At 43.8% G+C, this 20,137-nt stretch overlaps 1 protein-coding gene across 1 annotated transcript in view; it reads left to right on the top strand.

Moving 5' to 3' along the window:
• Positions 1 to 20,137, top strand: part of si:ch211-266k8.4 (USP6 N-terminal-like protein) — a 137,256-nt gene that overhangs the window by 50,543 nt on the left and 66,576 nt on the right. The window lies entirely within an intron of this gene.

The following is a 20,137-nucleotide window of genomic DNA, read 5'->3' as shown; positions in this document are numbered from 1 at the left end:
CCACATGCTGCTCGACCCACTGAGTTCCTCCAGCAGATCGTTTGTTCATGTTCTTGTGTTGTGACTTTATTACTATGTGTGAATCTGCAACCCTTCATCCTTAGGTGCCTATCTTTATGTTATAAAGAGCAATAAGGATGGAGTCCCTAGATATTACAAGAAAGATTGGTATGGAATAGTAAAGGTTTCTCAGGAGATATCACAATATTTTGGACCTCAGGTTTCTAGAGTGCTCCCTTAATGGGGGTTTCCTCCCCGCTTCTGTGGTAGACCAATTGACGGGGATGGATTACTTGGAATTAGAATTTGTTGGATTATGCATCTGCCAAGATGTAGATGGCAAACTGGATAGACCTCAGAATTTGTATCTTAACCAATTCCAGTGGTCCAGATGAAGTGTCGAAATGTCGACTGTCCGTTTCCCTCCACAGATGCTGCCTGACCCGCTGAGTTCCTCCAGCATCTTGTTTGTTGCTCCAGTGGCCCCAAGTGCAGCTTGACTTTTGCATTTTCTGTTCTGCTTGCCTGCCCTGAACATTATTGGTATTGGTTTATTATTGTCACTTGTACCGAGGTACAGTGAAAAACTTGTCTTGCATACCGTTCATACAGGTCAATTCATTACACAGTGCAGTTACATTGAGTTAGTACAGAGTGCATTGAGGTAGTACAGGTAAAAACAATAACAGTACAGAGTAAAGTGTCACAGCTACAGAGAAAGTGCAGTGCAATAAGGTGCAAGGTCACAACAAGGTAGATCATGAGGTCAGAGTCCATCTCATCGTATAAGGGAACCGTTCAATAGCCTTATCACAGTGGGGTAGAAGCTGTCCTTAAGCCTGGTGGTATGTGCCCTCAGGCTCCTGTATCTTCTATCTGATGGACGAGGAGAGAAGAAAGAATGACCCGGATGGGTGGGGGTCTTTGATTATGCTGGCTGCTTCGCCAAGGCAGCGAGAGGTAAAGACAGAGTCCAAGGAGGGCAGGCTGGTTTCCGTGACACGCTGGGCTGTGTCCACAACTCCCTGCAGTTTCTTGTGGTCCTGGGCAAAGCAGTTACCATACCAAACTGTGATGTATCCAGATAGGATGCTTTCTATGGTGCATCGATAAAAGTTGGTGAGTGTTAAAGAGGACATACCGAATTTCTTTAGTCTCCTGAGGAAGTTGAGGTGCTGGTGAGCTTTCAGGAGTTTTGCAATGAGCTTTCAGTTTCCAGGATTATAATATAGTGTAGGCTATTGGTTCATAGAAGAAATCAGAAAAGGTTAAAATGTTTTGCAACAGATTGACAGCATTGCGATAATTCCAATAGTTAATATCTGTCAGGGTCACATCATGTACTGTTCATGTGTACTGGAAAAGTGGCAAAATTTACCAGGTGCATAGAAGGTGTGAGTTCAAAACCAAAAGGATTTTGCTTTTGCGTTAAAACTAACAAACTCTCAAATGACCCTCTTTGAATTGAGCAACTCTGTTCGAGCAAACTTTAGAAGTCTCCCAATCAGTCATCATCCTTCTCATCTGCAACCAGAAGACCTTCTGCCATCAATCTCACACCACAGCCTTTTGAAAGATTAAATTGAACAGCGGCCAGTGTTTGCACTTAGCTGTCAGGAGGGTTCAGGGATGTTTGCATTAGGGAGCTTAATATAGTCTTGGTTTCACTTAATGAGGAGGCCGGTGGAGATATCGCTATGGGAACAGTGCCAATGCCCCTGTATGTTGGGATGTGCCTTGAGGCAACTTACAATGTAAGGAGGCCCCTATGCTTTCACTGATTAGCCCCATCTTTCACCTTTCTGCCCCGGTGAGCATTACCTAATGACTTCATTGCCCAAGAATTAAGCACCCTGCACAAAGCAATTTCACCATCGATTGTTTAAAGGCAAAATTAAATGACTGTTCTTGTAGAATGGCTCTGATTCACTTTGTGACCCCACTCTTTCAAAGTCTCCTCCTTTTGCCTCTTCTTAGTTTCTTCGACATCCCTTGGGGCACAGAGTTAGACACAGGTTTTATGAGATGTCTTTGGTTCGAGCTTTCAAACTGATCAACTTAGGGCTGCTGACAGCCAGAGAAAGGGAGTGTGATCCGGTCTTCTGCAAAATCTGAGACGTGATCTTTCTGTCACAAAATCACCCCTGCCTAGATTTGTCATTAAACTATGGTCTGAGTGTTCTGTAATAGCGGTCATTAAGGCTGGTCATTAACAAAGAAACATGAATTCCTATGGTATCTTATATGACCTCGGGATGAGATCATTTTGAAGCAAAGTCACTATTGAAATGTAGAAAGTACAGCTGCCAATTTGTGCACAGCAGGCTTTGGGAAACTGCAGCGAGATAATAGGCAGATAATGTGTGCTTTCTTCAGTGATGTTGGTTGAAGCGTAAACATTGGCTAGAACACGAGAAAGAACTCTTCTGCTCTTTTTCAAAACAGTGTCCATGGGATACTTAAATCCACCTGAGACTCAGTTTGAAATAAGTCAAAAGTTCAAGTGTTGAACCGTCATTCACTAAAGAATTGACCAGAAGATAAAAGATCTTACAGATAGTTAAGATTTCTTGGTGTGGCCAGTAAACACCATTTGACTAACTTTAACCAAATAGGTCACTTAATGAGTAGAGTGTTAGACTGCAGTTGATGAGAGAACTGGGTTGTTGGCAACAGAGTTGTTTAAATGTGGTGATTCTGGTTCCAAAACAGGAGTTTTATGGCAATTTCCACCCACAGTTTAACATGTAACAGAACCAGCACCCTGACTGCAACCAATGCTGATCATTTATTCAGGAGCAGTGTGTCAAAGAGTGCAAAAATTGATTATTTATACAATGGGAGGCACAAGAGACTGCAGATGCTGGAAACTGAGACAAAAATCAAACTTCTGAGGGAACTCAGCGGGTCAGCCAGCATCTGTGGAGGGAAATGGACAGTCAATATTTCAAGTCGAGACCCTTCATCTGCACCGAAAGATAGAGGAGAGATAGCCACCTCTTCATACTGGCTAGTTGAGCCGAAGGTCCTGTTTGCAGGCTGTATAACTCTGTCTCTACCACCCTCTGCCTCCTACCAACAAGCCAAGTTTATATCCAATTGGCCAGCTTACCATGTATCCCATGCGTTTGAGCCTTCCAGACCAGCCTACCATGCAGGACCTTGTCAAAAGCCTTGCTAAAGTCTATGTAGAAAATGTCTCCCGCCCTGCCCTCATCAATCCTCTGTTATCTTTTCAAAATACTCAATTAAATTTCATGAGACACAATTTCCCACGCACAGAGCCATGCTGACTATCCCTAATCAGTCATTGCCTTTCCAAATGCAAACAAATCCTGTCTCTCACAATCCCTTCCAATAACTTTCCCACCACTGATATAAGGCTCACCAGCCCATAGTTCCTGGTTTGTTCTTGCTGTCCTTCTTAAATAAGCCATCTTCCAGTCTTCCAGTACCTCACCTGTGGCTGATGACGATACAACGATCTCTGCCAGGGTTCCAGCAATCTCTTTCTTTGCTTTCTATAACATCCTAGTATACACCTGGTCTGGCCTTTGAGGATTTATCCACCTTTATGTGTTTCAAAACCTCCAACACCACCTCCTTTGTAATGTCAGGATATCACTGTTGTTACGGACTCAGTGAAAGTCCCTTTAAGATAGAGAGTGTGTGTATGTGTGTGTGGGGCGTGCTTACGTCAATAGAAGATAAAGGACATAATGACGTTGTTGAAGAAGTCAGAAGAAGAAGAAGGAGAGAGAGAGAAGGGAGAGAGAGAGAAGGGAGAGAGACACCAGCCTGCTTGTTTTCTCTATCGTTGGATGAGAAACAATAACTGTGTTTGCCACTGAAATCCATGTATGGAAGTTGGAAGTAATCCGGTGGAGTTCACTTTGTTGCTGACCTGTAGAAGGAAACAGGTATTTGTGTGTGGACGACCACGATTCGGATGCTTTTCGGGGTGAGGAAGTCACTACCGAGTAAACACTGAAGTGTCGTTTGGGTTCCATCGAGGAACATTTGGATTTCGTATGTACTCTCTCTATGTTTTTCTACATCTACATCTTATCTTCAGACAACGGTGGTTGTTGAAGAAGCCCTTGCTCATGTTTCACCTTATGGCTTGCGGAACTGAACTTTAAGAACCATTCCGGAACTGGGAGTTTTGGACTTTGTCACACACACACACGACGAGTTTAGTTTTGGGGTTAACGTTCGAGGTTTAACATTCTTGAATTCTAACATACTAACATTTTTACTTTTATTTTACGTATTATCATAAGTAGTGATTAATAAAATAGTTTTTAACACTAAATCATGCTCAGTGTGTTTCTTTTGTTGCTGGTTCGTGACACTGTTCCCTCCCCTGAACTCACTAGCTTCCATGTCCTTCTCCATGGTAAATGAATACAGACAAGAAGTATTTATTTAAGACCTCACCCATTTCCCATGTCTCCACACATGGATCTCCATACTGATCCTACTCTCTCCCTAACTACCCTTTTAGTCTTAATTTATTTATAGAATCTTTTAGGATTATCTTATCTGCTAGGGATATCTCACGGTACCTTTTTTGCCCCCCTAATTTTCTTCTTAAATGTAGTTCTTAAGTGTGGGAGAATAAGATGATATCTGTGTGGGATTATTGTAAATGGGTGCTTGATGGCCAACACAGTGCTGTATGAGTCTATAACAGCAGGGTATACAGAATGCTGAAGATTCAGTATGCCGATGGACTGTCCATTCGTATTATTGATAGTTACAGCCCACACTGCAAATTTGATCTTTGAAACTTAAAATACAAAGTAATTAAGAGGCTTCTTGTTTTGTGCCTGAGGCAGTACTGACAGATCCAACTGGCCCGGGCAAACTGCTTTCCTGCAATGGCAAGCTGCAAAAGGAAAGAATTTGTGAGCTGGGTGGTGCCTCCCTATTCTCACCCCCTTTCCTGGCCAAGGCCACCTTTATTCTTTTTCTTCTTCATTGCTGTCTCCTCTCCTTCGCAGAACATTGATGTTCTTCACTCATTCCTCCAGCTCTCTGCAAAAGACAGAAGCAACTTGGATTTTTACAGTCATAGATAGAGTCGTAGAGGAGATACAGCAGGGAATCAGGTCATTTGGTGAACTTCCACAATGACCATCTCCTACACTGACCATCCAACACCCATTTACACTAATCCCACCCTAACCCCTTTTCAATCTTTGCACATTCCCATCAACTTCCCCCAGATTCCACCACTCGCCTACACACTAGGGGCAATTTACAGCGGCCAATTAGCCTACCAACCCACATGTCTTTGGGATGTGGGAGGCAACCCATGCAGTCACAGGGAGAACGTGCAATCTCCACATCAGCATCAGGGGTCAGGGTTGAACCCGGGTCTCTGGCACTGAGAGGCAGTGGCTCTTTGAACTAATTCTCAAAGCTCCCCACATGAATGGAGGGTGGGTGAGGGGTGGTCCTTATCTGATGTTTGGGTTCATTGAGGATTCATTGACTGACGTTAATTGATAGGATCAGTGAATGACTCATCGATGGACTATGCAATGACCAGGATGAAGAAGCTGATGGTTCCTAGGCCCAACCTTCTTCAGCTGCTTCATCAATAACTTGCTTCCATAACTTGCAGGTTGAGTCGGTAGTAAGGAAGGCAAATGCAATGTTAGCATTCATTTCAAGAGGACTAGAATATAAAAGCAAGGATGTAATGCTGAGGCTTTATAAGGTGTTGGTCAGACCACATTTGGAGCATTGTGAGCAGTTTTGGGCCCCATATCTAAGGAAGGATGCGCTGGCATTGGAGAGAGTCCAGAGGAGATTTATGAGAAAATCCCAGGGGTGAAAGGGTTAATGTATTAGGAGGGTTTGATGGCTTTGAACCTATACTGACTGGAGTTTAGAACAATGATAAGATCTTTATTAGTCACATGTACATTGAAACACACAGTGAAATGCATCTTTTATGTAGAGTGTTCTGATGGGGGTCTCATTGAAACCTGTGGAATATTGAAAGACCTGGAGAAAATGGACATGGAGAGAATGTTTCCGATAGTGGGAGAGTCTAGGACCAGAGGACACAGTCTCAGAATAAAAGGACGTCCCTTTAGAACAGAGATAAGGAATTTCTTTAGCCAGAGGGTGGTGAATCTGTGGAATTCGTTGTCACAGAGGGCTGTGGAGGCCAAGTCATTGGGTATGTTTCAAACAGAGGTTGATAGGTTCTTGATTAATAAGGGTGTCAAAGGTTACGGGGAGAAGGCAGGAGAATGGGGTTGAGAGGGAAAAATAAATCGGCCATGATCAAATGGCGGAGAGACTCAATGGGCCGAATGGCCTAATTCTGCTCCTAGGTCTTCTGGTCTTAGATGTTGGGATGCTTGCTGATGAGCTCACAATGTTCAAGTCCATTTGCAAATTCTCAGCAAATGAAGTAGCCTGTGCCTACGTGTAGCAAGACTTTACCAACATTCAGGCATTGGCTGATAAGTGGCAGGTTGCATTCATGCTATAACAGTGCCTGGCAATGATCATCTCCAACGAGAGAGTGCCTAACCACCTCCCCTTGGCTATTGTAATGATACTGAATGTCATGTCCTGGGGCTCACCATTGACCAGAAACTTAACCGTGTAAATATCTTGGTTATAAGAGTAGGTCAGATGCTGGGTATCCCAGGGCAAGTGACTCACCAAATGACACCCCAAAACCTTTCCACTGTCACCAAGTTGAAGGTGAAGAGTGCAATGGAGTGCTCTCCACTTGCCTTGATGTACGTAGCTCCAACAGTTCTCAGCAATTTCAATACCATCCAATCCCCCAATTCATTTCCTCTACCACTGGCACATTATATACCATCCGCAAAATTCACTGCAGTTACTTGCTTATGGCACCTCCCAAACATACAACCTTGACCACCATGAAGAACAAGGCAGTAGGTGAATGGGAACATTACCCCCTGCAGGTTCCCCTCCAGGTCGCACACCATCCTGACTTGGAAATATATCGTCGTTCCTTCATCATTGCTGGGTCAAAGTCCTGGAACATGCTACCTAACGCCACTGTGGAAACACCTTCACAAGAAGGGCTGCAGTGGTTGAAGAAGGTGGCTCATTAGATAGGGAAGGGGCCACACTTGACCTAAGAAATGAGGCTTGATGTGTCATTGGGAGAGCACCTTGAGACCAATGACCAAAACTCTCTTAGTTTCAAGATAGATTGGACTGATTCTCAGGTTAAAGTCCTAAATTGAGGGTGGCTAACTTTGATGGCATTAGACAGGAATTCACAAAAATTGATTGGGAGAGGCTGTTTGAAAGTAAAAGGATATTTTTCCAGTGGGAGGCTTTTAGAAGTGAGATAGGAGAAGTTCAGGGCAAGCTGTTACAGTGAAGGGGCAACACTGGAAACCTTGGTAACGAGAGATATTGAGTGAGGGTCTGGTCAGGATATAGATGGAGGCGTATGTCAGGTATAAGCAGTCGGGATCAAATGAGTCCCTTGAGGAGTATAAGGGATTTATGGAGTACACTTAAGAAGGAAATTAGGATGGAAAAAAGGGACCATGAGATATCCCTGGCAGATCAGGTAAAGAAGAATCCTAAAAGATTCTATATGTACATTAAGTGCAAAAAGGTAGTTAGAGAATACGTCCCCTTCAGTGCGGTAAACCATGTGTGGATCCTTGGAAAATGGACAAGGTCTTAAATGAATACTTCTCGTCTGTACTTACCGTGGATAAGGACACGGAAGCTAGTGAGTTCAGGGGAAGCATTATCAACATTACAAAGTAGAAGGTGTTGGAGGTCTCTAAATGCATTTACGAGGCATGTGGACGGGTACTTGAAGTGAGCAGGGCATACAGGGATATGGAATTAATGTGGGCAGGTGGGATTGGTATAGATGGGTGTAATGGACAGCATGGATGTGGTGGGCCAAAGGGCCTGTATCTGTGTTTTACAACTCTATGACTCAAGGGAATAGGGAAAGAGAAGTCGGTGAAGTGTTGCTGAACTGATCGGCACATATAGCTTTGAAGAAAACTGCTGAGAATGTTACAAGTCTACCACAATGCAAAACATGATGTTTAATCAAACTGAAGAAAATTGACAATAATAGCGAACAGGCATTGGTAAACCCCAGAACTGATTTGTAGCATGCATCTATACCTTAAATGGCTCAGAATTTTATCTCATCTACCCATATGCTGTTTCACAACTTGCATTTATACAACACCTTTACTGTATAAACGCCTCATACTGTTTCACAGGTGCACGTAAGACAATATTTGGACAAAAGTAGGCTTTGGAACCTAAAATCATAGAGTTATGCAGTGTGGAAACAGGCCCTTCGGCCCAACTGGTCGATGCTGACCAAGATGCCCCATCCAAGCTAGTCCCATTTGCCAGTGTTTGGCCCATAACCTAAAGCTTTTCAATCCATGTACCTGTCCAACTGTATTTTAAAAGTTGTTATTCTACCTGCCTCAACCAATTCCTCTGGCAGCTCATTCCACATACATACCACCCTTTGTGTTTAAAAAAAAAGTTGCCCCTCAAGTTCCTAGTAAATCTTTCCTCTCTCACCTTAAACCTATGCCCTTGATTCCCCAGCCCTGGGAAAAAGACTGAGTGCATTCACCCTATCTATGCCCCTCATGATTTTATGCACCTCTCAGTCTCCTATGCTCTAAGGAATGAAGTCCTAGCCTTTCCAACCTCTCCATATAACACAGTCCCTCAAGTTCTGGCAACATCCTTGTAAATCTTTTCTGTACTCTTTCCAGTTTAATAACATCTTTCCTATAGCAGGGCAACCAAAACTGAACATAATATTCCAAGTGCAGCCTCACCAGTGTCCTGTACAACTGCACCATGACCTCCCAACTTTTATACTCAGTGCCCTAACTTATGAAGGCCAGCATGCCAAAAGCCACCTTCATCTAAGAGGGATGTTGAGAACTGGGGGTGTGGAGGGGGTCAGGGTTAGAAAGAGAATTCCAGAGCTTTGGGTCCAGACAGCAGATAACTAGCCACTAACGGTGGCCAGAATTAGGTGAGCAGAGATGTTTCAGGAATAGCAAAAGTAACCTGTCTTGGTTCCATAACCTTTGATGCCTATGCGCAGCAAAACTGATAAACTCAGTCTGAACCCTGGTTAGGGAAGTGGGGAGGAGAGATTCCCATTATTCTTTCTATGGACAACTATATCTAGTTTAAAAGGTCAGTCTGCTTGTCCTGAATTCTCCAGCAAAGGAAATAGTTTCACTCAATCTTCTTTTCTACTTCTTTTAATCATCTTAACTACCTCTATTAGGTCACCACTTAATCTATATTTAACAGAAGGATAGCCTAAACCATGTCACCACTCCTTGCAATTTAACCCTTGACTTGTAATGTATTCAGAAATGAACACAGTTACACCAGGTGGGTTTTTTTTAACCAGAGTCTTGTCTAGCTGTGACTTAGCTAACCCTTTAATCATCTTAAACACTGTAATTAGATCGGCCTCTCAATGGTTACCATGGGGGAGAGTTGAAGAGGCAGAGGTAGCCCCCATTGCTGCCAGGTGTCTATTTAACAATTGTCATAACAGCTCAATAGTTTGAGCACATGCCCCACAAATAACCCCCACCCACCCCCTTCTCCAACGTCACCCCAGCAACCCCAGAGCACACTGGAAGTTAAGTAGTTGAACCGGAAAAAGGCTGTTGGTCCCTTAGAATGCGACATAAGAGAGAAGGGAACGTGATGAGATCCTTTGATGGTGCAGCAAATTGTAGCTACCTGTGTTTTATTTTTTTGTGACAGGAAGGTGTTATTTCCTCTCGGGTTTGTAAGACTATCCCCAACGGCTACCAAAACACCTCGCAGATGAGGGTAGTTTTTTTGCAAATAGCATTTATTTTCCCAGTTCCTCAGGAAATGCAGAGGACTGAACAAGTGTGGGAATGAAAGATAACTTCAGGTGAACCATGTTATGCTTGGTGAATTAAGTTGTAACTCCACTGGAATTCCTTCAATGGAGTAATAAACAGCCAGCCAGCAAGTGAAGAGGTAATCAGAATATTAAATATGTCACTTAGATATACTAGTTCTACTAACTTGCATTTATAGAGGACCTTTCTTGACCTCACTTTGTCACAAATCACTTCACAGGCAATGATTTTGTTTTTGCAATAGGAAGGGGGTAGATTATGACAATTTTAAGATCGCCATATTACTGAAATGTTGATCCATGTAAATCAGCAATTTCCACATTTTTGTTGCGAGGCAGAGAAATGTGACCACCCAAATGCAGACAGGATGATCAACAAACAGCAATGAAGTAAATGACCAGTGATAGTGAGTACTGATCAACCTTTAGAATGGCTTCAAGTTGTAGTCAGACATTACCGCATGAGATAACAGGTTCAATTCGCAGCATGGACTATTCCACTTTAATGCTTATGAAACAAATTAGTTCAGTCATAGTCATAGAGTCATACTGCACGGAAACAGACCCTTCGGCCCAACTGTTATAGGAAAGGCGGGGTTGAACAGGAAAGAACGCAGAAAAGATTTATGAGGATGTTACCAGGACTGAAGGGCCTGAATTATAGGGAGAGGTTGGCCAGGTTAGGTCTTTATTTCTTGGAACGTAGGAGAATGAGGGACAATCTTAAAGAAATGTTTAAAATTATGAGAGGCATAGATAAGGTGGAAGGTAACAGTCTTTTCCCCAGGGTAGGGGAGTCCAAAACTAGGGTAGAGGGGAAAGATTTAAAATGGCCCTAACTTTTTCACACAGAGAGTGGCGAGTTTATGGAATGAGCTGCTAGAAGAAGTGGTTTAGGCAGGTACAATCGTACCATTTCTGAAGCACTTGGATAGGTACATGGAGGGGCGGGGCTTGGAGGGATATGGGCCAAATGCAGGAAATTGGCACTAGCTGGGTAGGCACTGTGGTCAGCATGGACTGGTTGGGCTGAAGGGCCTGTGTCCTTGCTGTATTGCTCTATGACTCTATGCTCTATAATTCCTCCATGCTGACCAAGCTGCCCATTTGCCCACGTTTGGCCCATAACCTTCTAAGCCTTTCCATTCTTGTGCCTGTCCAATTGCCTTTTAAAAGTTGTTATTGTACCTGTCTCTGTGTAAATAAGTTGCCTCTCAGGTTCCTATTAAATCTCTCCCCTCTCACCTTAAACCTATGCCCTTTAGTTCTTGATTCCCCAACTCTGGAAAAAAGACTGAGTGCACTCACCCTATCTATGCCCCTCATGATTTTATACTCCATAAAGATCGCCTTGCAAGTCTCCTACGGTCCTAAAAAGTTAAATATGTGTTCTGAGTGGCAATGTGTTATAGCAAAGGACCCAACCTTGCTTATAAAACCTTATAGAACATAGAACAGTGCAGCACAGAATGGGCCCTTCAGCCCACAATGTTGTGCTAACATAGCTAATCCCTCCTACCTATAGAATGCCCATATACCTCTATTTTCCTCTCATTCATGTGCCCATCCAAGCCCCTCTTAAAAGCCCCCAATGAATTTGCCTCCACCACCCTATCAGGCAATACATTCCAGGCATCCACCACTCTCTCAGTAAAAAAAAAGTACCCCTCACATCTGCTTTGAACCTACCCCCTCTCACTTTAAATGCATGCCCTCTGGTATTGGATCACTCAATAATGGGAAAAAGATATTGCTCGTCAATCCTATCTATGCCCTTCATAATTTTATACACTTCCAACAGATCACCCCTCAGCCTCCGCCGCTCCAGAGAAAAGAGCCCAAGTTTGTCCAACCTCTCCTGATAGCACATGCCCTCTAATCCAGGCAGCATCCCAGTAAACCTCCTCTGTACCCCCCCCCCCCCCCCCCAAAGCCTCGACATCCTTCCTGTAGTGAGGTGACCAGAATTGCACACAATACTCTAAATGCGGCCTAACCAGACTTCTATAGAGATGCATCATAACTTCTTGACTCCTGTACTCAATACCTCGATTAATGAAAGCAAGCGTTCCATAAGCCTTCTTAACCACCCTGTCTACCTGTGTAGCCACTTTCAATGAGCCATGGATTTGCACACCAAGGTCTCTCTGCTCTTCAACACTGTTAAGGGTCTTGCCCTGAAGAGTGTACTGCCTCTTGACATTAGTCCTACCAAGGTGCAACACCTCACATTTATCCGGGTTAAACTCCATCTGCCATTTCTCTGCCCACATCTGCAACTGATCTATATCACGCTGTATCCGTCACCAGTCTTCTACACTATTCACAATTCCACCAATCTTGGTTGTCGTCTGCAATATGGAAGAAAGACATCCTAACACATGGAATAATCCCAAAAACAAGCAGTCTCTTTGGGAAACCTTGTTATTGGTGTAACACCCTCTATAGAACTACTATCTTTAACTTGGTAAATGTCTCAAGGGACTTCTCAGAATTGTTGGCAAATAAAGTTTGACACAATGAAATATTAAAGCAGATGATCAAATATTTGGTCAAAGAATTATGTTTTAAGGAGGAAAGAGAGGTGTAGAATCTTTATGAGGGAATTCTTCTCAGGATAACAACAAAATGTTGGAAACACTCAGCAGGTCCAGTAGCATCTGTGTAAAGAGAAGCATAATTGACATTTGAGGTTCCAGACAAAGGACCTGAAATGTTAACTGTTTTTGTTTTCACAGACATTGTCTGACCTACTGAGTGTTTACATCATTTTCTGTTTTTACTAAAGTAACACAACGTAGAATAGTACAGCACATGAACAGGCCCTTGGGTACACAATATTTGTGCTGACTATGATGCCAATCTAACTAATCCCATCTACCTGTACGTGGTCCATATCCCTCCAATCCTTGCCCGTTCATGTGTCTGTCTAAATGCCTCTTAAACATTGCTAAAGTGATCTGCTTCCACACCTCCCCTGGCAGCACGTTCCAGGCACCTACCACTCTCTGGGTTAACAAACTTGCCTGATAAATCTCCTTTAAACTTTCCCTCTCTCACCTTAAATCTAAGCCCTCTAATATTTGACATTTCCACGCCAGGGAAAAGACTCTATCTACCCTTAGATCTTATGTGTTGAGATGGAGGATGTAGATAAGGATAGAGACATAGAGTACTACATCACAGAAACAGGCCCTTCAGCCCATCTAGTCTATGCCAACCTGATCTTCTGCCTAGTCCCATCTACCTGCACCCAGACCATATCCCTCCAAACCCCTCCCATCCATGTACCTATCCAAACTTTTCTTCAATGTTACAATTGAAGATACAACCCGCATCTACCAATTGCGCTGGCAGCTCGTTCCACACTCACACCACCCTCTGAGTGAAGAAGTTTCCCCCTCAGATTCCCCTTAAATATTTCACCTTTCACTCTAAACCTATGACCTCTAGTTCTAGTCTCACCCAACCTGAGGGGAAAAAGCCTGCATTCATTCAGCCTATCTATACCCCTCAGAATTTTGTACACCTCTATAAGATCTCCCCTCATTCTCCTGCGCTCCAGGAAATAAAGTCCTAACCTTTTCAACCTTTCCCTATAACTCAGGTCCTCAAGTCCCGGCAACATCCGTGTAAATTTTCTCTGCACTCTATCAAGTGTTCATAGTGAATACTTTGTGGTTGTCCTCACAAAAAAGGGAATGATGAAGGTATGGGTGAATTATATATCCCAGGCTTTTAAAAGAACCAAGGGAGGGATTTGTGGAGGCTCTGGCTGCATTTTTCAGTCCTCCTTTGGTACAGCAGCAGATTGAAGCACTTCTAACTTTTCATTGTTATTTAAAAATGGAGGAGCTGAATAATTACAAACCAATTATTTTAATTTTGGTGGTGAACAAATTACATAGAACACAATACAGCACAGGCCCTTTGGCCCACAATGTTGTACCAAACTAATTAAACTAGTAAATTAAATGCCTAGCTACACTAATCCCTTCTGCCTACACAATGTCCATATCCCTCTATTCTCTGCACGTTCATGAGTCTATCTAAGAGCCTGTTAAATTTCTCTATCGTATCTGCCTCCACCACCACCCCGGCAGTGAATTCCAGGCACCCACCACTTTCCATGTGGGAAAAAAAAACTTGCCCCGCACATCTACTTTGAATTTACCTCCTCTTACCTTAAATGCATGCCTTCTGGTATTAGACCTTAAACCCTGGGAAAAGATACTGGCTGTCTACCCTATCTATGCCTCTCATAATCTTATATGGGAATTATTGGAATAAATCCTAAAGGATTGGAATTGGTTTATTATTGTCACTGGTACCGAGGTACAGTGAAAATCTTGTCTTGCATACCGTCCATACGGATCAATTCATTACACAGTGCATCGAGGTAGTACAAGGTAAAACAATACACAATGCAGAGTAAAGTGTCACAGCTACAGAGAAAGTGCAGTGCAGGTAGACAATAAGGTGCAAAGTCAAACGAGGTAGATTGTGAGGTCAAGAATCCACCTTATCATACTAGGGAACCATTCAATAGTCTTATAACAGCAGGATAGAAGCTGTCCTTGATCCTGGTGGTACGTGTTTTCAGGCTTTTGTATCTTCTGCCCGATGGGAGGGGGGAGAAGAGAGAATGTCCGGGGTGAGTGGGGTCTTTGATTATGTTGGCTGCTTTACTGAGGCAGTGAGAAGTATAGACAAAGAGTCCATGGGCAGGAGGCTGGTTTCTGTGATGTGCTGAGCTGTGTCCACAACTCTCTGCAGTTTCTTGCTGTCCTGGGCAGAGCAGTTGCCATACCAAGCCATGATGCATCTGGATAGGATGCTTTCTATGGTGCATCGATAAAAATTGGTGAGGATCAAAGGGCATATGCCAAACTTCTTCAGCTTCCTGAGGAAGTAGAGGCACTGGTGAACTTTCTTGCCTGTGGCATCTACGTGGTTGGACCAGGACAGGCTATTGGTGATGTTCACTCCTAGGAACTTGAAGCTCTCAACCTTCTCGACCTCAGCACCATTGATGTAGACAGGTGCATGTGCACTGCCCCCCTTCCTGAAGTCAATGACCAGCTCTTTTGTTTGCTGACATTGAGGGAAAGATTGTTGTCATGACAATGCTCTCTGTCTCCTTCCTGTACTCTGACTCATCATTATTTGAGATAAGGCCTACAACGGTGGTACCATCTGCAAACTTGTAGATGGAGTTAGAGCAGAATCTGGCCACGCAGTCATGAGTGTATAGGGAGTAGAGTACAGGGCTGAGGACGCAGCCTTGTGGGGTACCAGTGTTGAGGATAGTTGTGGCGGAGGTGCTGCTGCCTATCCTTCCTGATTGCGGTCTGTTGGTCCAGAAGTCAAGGATCCAGTTGCAAAGTGGGGGTGCTGAGTCCCAGGTCTCGGAGTTTGGTGATGGATTTGCTTGGAATTATAGTATTGAAGGCGAGGGAGGAATGAATAGAAGGATACACTACTGATGCCATGAGGAAGCTCATGTTCTGTTTCTGCTTGGTTGTAAAAGAAGGCTCAATTAATTAAGTTAAATTCCCAGGTGCTGAGGTGGGATTTGAACTCCTGTCTCTAGAACACTGGGCCCGTCTGGATTACATGTCCAAATTATATATACTACATTATGCAGCCATGTTTTATCTCAGGACAGCAAGGGATGGACAATGTCACTTTCTTCCTGTAACTCACATCAGAGGACAAATATAAACACATTGTCAATAAGAATAATGAAAGTCTGAGCAGTGTTTCACTGTTTATGTATAGTGTACAAATCCAGACATAGAGGACTAGCTGCTTCTAAACCCTTGTAGCTGCTGGCATTTCATAGAGCCATTCAGCATGGACAGGGACCCTTCATCCCACTGAGTTGGCGCCAACCATCAACCACCCATTTACACTATTCCTATTTTAATCCGATTTTCTTCTCCCCACATTCCCATCAACTTCCCCCAACCAAGGTTCTACCACTTGCCCACACTCGAGGGGCAATTAGCAGAGGCCAATTAACCTATCAACCCGCACCTTCTCAAAATGTTGGAGGAAACCAGAGCACCCAAAGGAAACCCATGCAGTCAGAGAGAGAACATGCAAACTCTGCACAGACAGAATCAGAGGTCAGGATGAACCTGGGTTAGTGAAGCTGTGAGGCAGCTGCTCTACAAGCTGTACCACTGCACCACACAGATTTACAATGTTCTTGCTGCTTCAAGCCTGTTCACAGTCCATTGTTCTATTGTGGCAACAACTTGTATTTATATGCTTTAATGTAATAATATATCGCAAAGTATTTCGTAAGAATATGATTATGCAAAAATGACAAGATGCACTAAGAAATATTAGCGCTAGGTCAAAGAGTTACGTTTTTAGGACCATCTTACAGGAAGAGTGAGTGGTAGAGTGCTTTAGAAAGAGAATTCCAGAGCTGAGGCTCTAGACTGGCTGCCAACTTGGATGAGGGAATTAATTGTAATATCTCCAGGTTTGCAGATGACACATATCTGGGTGGGAGGGTGAACATTGAGGAGGATGAGGAATTGATCTGGGCAGGTTGGGGGAAAGGGCAAATAAAGGTGGAAGTACCACTTTGGTGGCAGCAATGGAAAGGCAGATTATTGGGGAAGGGGGAGGTGCAATGAGAACTGGGTGTCCTTGTGCACTAGTTACCGAAGGTAAGCACGCAGCTACAGCAGGCGATTAAGAAGGCTAATGATATGCTGACCTCTATGGAGAGAGGGTTCGAGTACAGGAGCAGGGATGTCCTGCCACAACTGTACGGGGCCTTGGTGAGACCCTACCTTGAGAATATTGTGCAGATTTCATCTCCTTATCTGAGGAAGGATGTCTTTGCTACAGCAGGATTTCAGAAAGATCACCGGACTGATACCTGAGCTGGCAGGACTGATGTATGAAGAGGGATGAGGTCAATTAGATTTAATTCACTAGTGTTTAGAAGAATGTGAGGGGATCTCATAGAAGCCTACAAATTCTAACAGGACTGGACAGATTAGATGTGGGAAGAATGTTCCCAGTGGCCGGGGAATCCAGGACTAGGGGTAAAAGTCTAAGGATATGGAGTAAGACGTTTAAGAATGAGATGAGGAGAACTTTCTTCCCCCAGAGTGGTGCTGTGGAATTTTCTTCTGCGGAAAGCAGTTGAAGACATATCATTAAATATATTCAAGAAAGAGTTAGATTTTGTTCTTGGGGCTAGAGAGATTGAGGGATACAGGAAGAAAGCTGCAACAGGGAACTGAACTTGGATGATCAGCCATGATCATATTGAGTACCAGAGCAGGTTCGAAGGGCTGAATGGCCTCCCTTTTCTCCTAGTTTCTATGTTTATGACCATGTTGATGTTGGAGTGATTATGTTTACTGATGAAAAAGAAGCTGGGACTCCAGAGGGTTAAAGGTTGAATTGTCCAAAGACAGGGCAATTATTTCGGGAGGTGGGGGCTTTGGTTAAGTTGAACTGCAGCAATACATGTTTTAACTCTTCCCACAGCTCTTGAAATAAGCTGAATCCTGCAATTTTATTTCTACATACCTGCTGCTGGATATTTAGCAGAATGCCACCTCCTCTAAGTTGCTCTCCACATCACACGCCATCCTGACTTAGAAATATATCACCAGTTTTTGTAACTGAGGCTAAAGAATAGAAGTCCCTCTCCATCAGCACACTGGAAACACCTTCACCAGAAGGACCATTGTGTTGCCAGAGGTGCCCACATCCTGAAATTTAATGCACTTGTGAGCTGTTGTGGAGCAGAGGAAGAGCAAACACATTAGAAAGCACTTCTTTCACAAACCAACAGAACTATCTTTCAAGTCACTCTCACAATGTTGGAAACACAGCTGCGTAATATAATATATATAATTTGGACATGTAATCCAGAGGCCAAGCCCAGTGTTCTAGAGACAGGAGTTCAAATCCCACCACAGCACTTGGAGAATTTAACTTAATTCATTGAGGACTGGTGAGTGATCTGGTTGTCTACAAAACTACTGGATTGTTGTTAAAACTCTTCAATTTCAGCCCTTTGCCGCTTCCACCTATCACTTCCCAGCTTCTTACATCATTCCCACTCTCCCCCCCCCCCCTCATCTGCCTATCACCCCCCTCACCTGGATCCACCTATCACCCGCCTGCTCTTGCGCCACCTCTTCCCACCCCCACCCCCCACCTTCTTATACCGGATATTTCTCCAGTATAAATTTGCCCAAAACCGCGACTGTTCATTTCCCTCCATAGACGCTGCCTGACCCGCTGAGTTCCTCCAGCTCCTCTGTGTGTTGGTCCAGATTCCCAGCATCTACAGTCTCTTCTTCTTCAATTTCGCTAATGTCCTTGGGGGAAGGAAACCCACCACTCCTGCCTTGCCTGGACTGCATTTGGCTCCAGGTCCATAACAGTATTCTTTACGCTCTCTGAAATGGTTATGGTTGTTATTTATGTCTAAGCTCATAGGGCAGATGGGACCTCAGCTGGACACTTGCAGGTAAATGGGACTAGTATAGAATAGCTGGCATAGACATGATGGGCCGAAGGTCCTGTTTCTGTGCTGTTTGACTATAACTCATTGAAAAGAGCTGAGTTAGGAACAGATCAGTGTAGCGGGATCTCTGCTAAGACTGTCTATATATTGGCACTGGGAGCTTAGGAATCTTTTGGATTTCTACACTTTCTGTTGACTAGTGTGGCTGGCACCTATTCCACCCACAGAACCCTTCTCCTCAAGCCTGCTGAATATCTGTGCCTTGACCTCCTTTAATCTTACAAGTTGTTGTGGGAGAGCTGAACTCCTGCTACTGATGTGACCTTTCTCAAGGTTTATATATAAAAATACCTTTCATCAAACAAAACAAAGTGGACTTTGTGCCGTTTTGTGGGGATGATCCCCAGGAGGAGATTTGTTACGTGTTCCGTACAAGCACAAAGCTTTTCAGTGGAGCAGGATTTTGACAGCATCAGAACTGGAGACGGGGAGTAGATGTTTCCAAGTCGATAGCAATCAGCATGTCACTTGAGACTTGCACATATCTGAATAAAAAGCATCTCTTGCATTGTTCTATAGAAGGAACAATTTACATGACTTCACCTCTTGTCTCTCCTGGTGTTCCAGTTTAAAGTGGCCCTTGTTGCAATTATTGTCCGTTGAGTAAAGAGAAACCAGTTAGTGTGAATCACAATAATGCTGGGAGTTCCTTACTTGATGGGTGCCACACTGTGCCATTCATATTTGCCTCAGTGGAATCGGTATAAATTATAAACAGGTTATGCCCCCTGCAAATTCCCTGTCACATGAATGCCTGTCAGCAATACCATTATTACAGCAGCTTACAGCGTGTTTTGAGGTGTTTCACAGGTGTATTATTAAATGCAATTTGACCTTAGAGTCATGGAATTGGACAGCCAAGAAATGGGCCCTTTCAGCTCTTGTCCATGCCGACCATGGTGCCTGTCTATGCTAATCCCATTTTCCTGCATTAAGCTCATATCCCTAAACACCTTGCCTGTCCAAATTCCTTTTAAAGTAATTGCAGCTGCCTCTTCCACCTCCTCGGCAGCTCGTTCCAGATAAGCACCGCCCTCTGTGTGGAAAAACTTGCCCCTCAGATCTCCTTTAAATCTTTCCCCTCTCACCTTAAACCTGTGCCCTCTAGTTCTAGACTCCCCATCATTAGAAAAAAATCCTTATTATCTACCCTCTCTATAGAAATAGGAAAGTACAGCACAGGAACAGACCCTTCGGCCCAGCAAGTCTGTGCCGAACACGATGCCAATATTAACTAATCCTATTTGCCACATGGTCTATAACCCTCCATTCCCTGCCTGTCTAAAGACCCCTTAAACATTGCTATCATATCTGCTTCCTCTGGCAGCGTGTTCCAGGCACCCATCACTCCCTCTGCAAAAACACTTGCCTCATAAATCTCCTTTAAAGCTGCCCCCTCTCACCTTAACGCTACGCCCTCTAGTATTTGACATTTCCATAGAACACTACAGCACAGAAAACAGGCCATTCAGCCCTTCCAGTCTGTGCTGAAACTTTATTCTGCTCATCCCATTGAGCTGCACCCAGTCCCTAACCCTCCAGACCTCTCCCATCCATGTATCTATCCAACTTATTCTTAAAACTTAAGAGTGAGCCCGCATTTACCACATCAGATGGCAGCCTGTTCCACA

Source organism: Pristis pectinata, chromosome 14 (assembly GCF_009764475.1).
Source record: "Pristis pectinata isolate sPriPec2 chromosome 14, sPriPec2.1.pri, whole genome shotgun sequence".
Classification (NCBI taxonomy): domain Eukaryota; kingdom Metazoa; phylum Chordata; class Chondrichthyes; order Rhinopristiformes; family Pristidae; genus Pristis; species Pristis pectinata.
This window is presented reverse-complemented; position numbering and strand designations above follow the sequence as displayed.